Source organism: Nerophis lumbriciformis, unplaced genomic scaffold (genome assembly GCF_033978685.3).
Source record: "Nerophis lumbriciformis unplaced genomic scaffold, RoL_Nlum_v2.1 HiC_scaffold_43, whole genome shotgun sequence".
Taxonomy (NCBI): Eukaryota; Metazoa; Chordata; class Actinopteri; order Syngnathiformes; family Syngnathidae; genus Nerophis; species Nerophis lumbriciformis.
In genome coordinates, this window is record NW_027316585.1 from 321,684 (window position 1) to 322,500 (window position 817).

Consider the following 817-nt stretch of genomic DNA (forward strand, 5'->3'; position numbering starts at 1 on the left):
AGGGACAATTTGGCGTTCCTGACCCAGGTGGAGAACCATAGCAGGTCGGCCTTCTTAAAGGGAAATGCTCCTAGACACTTAGTCAAATTTACACCTTTTTTTTTTGGACTTCCAGCGAGGAGAGGGACAATTTTGCTTTCCTGACCCAGGTGGAGAACCATAGCACGTCGGCCTTCTTAAAGGGAAATGCTCCTAGACACTTAGTCAAATTTACACCTTTTTTTTTTGGACTTCCAGCGAGGAGAGGGACAATTTTGCTTTCCTGACCCAGGTGGAGAACCATAGCACGTCGGCCTTCTTAAAGGGACATCCTCCTAGGCACTTAGTCAAATTCACGCCTTTTTTTTGGACTTCCAGCGAGGAGAGGGACTAATTTTGCTTTCCGCACCCGGGTGGAGAACCATAGCAGGTCAGCCTTCTTAAAGGGACATCCTCCTAGGCACTTAGTCAAATTTACGCCTTTTTTTTGGACTTCCAGCGAGGAGAGGGACTAATTTTGCTTTCCGTACCCGGGTGGAGAACCATAGCACGTCGGCCTTCTTAAAGGGAAATGCTCCTAGGCACTTAGTCAAATTCACGCCTTTTTTTGGACTTCCAGCGAGGAGAGGGACAATTTGGCGTTCCTGACCCAGGTGGAGAACCATAGCAGGTCGGCCTTCTTAAAGGGAAATGCTCCTAGACACTTAGTCAAATTTACACCTTTTTTTTTTGGACTTCCAGCGAGGAGAGGGACAATTTTGCTTTCCTGACCCAGGTGGAGAACCATAGCACGTCGGCCTTCTTAAAGGGAAATGCTCCTAGACACTTAGTCAAATTT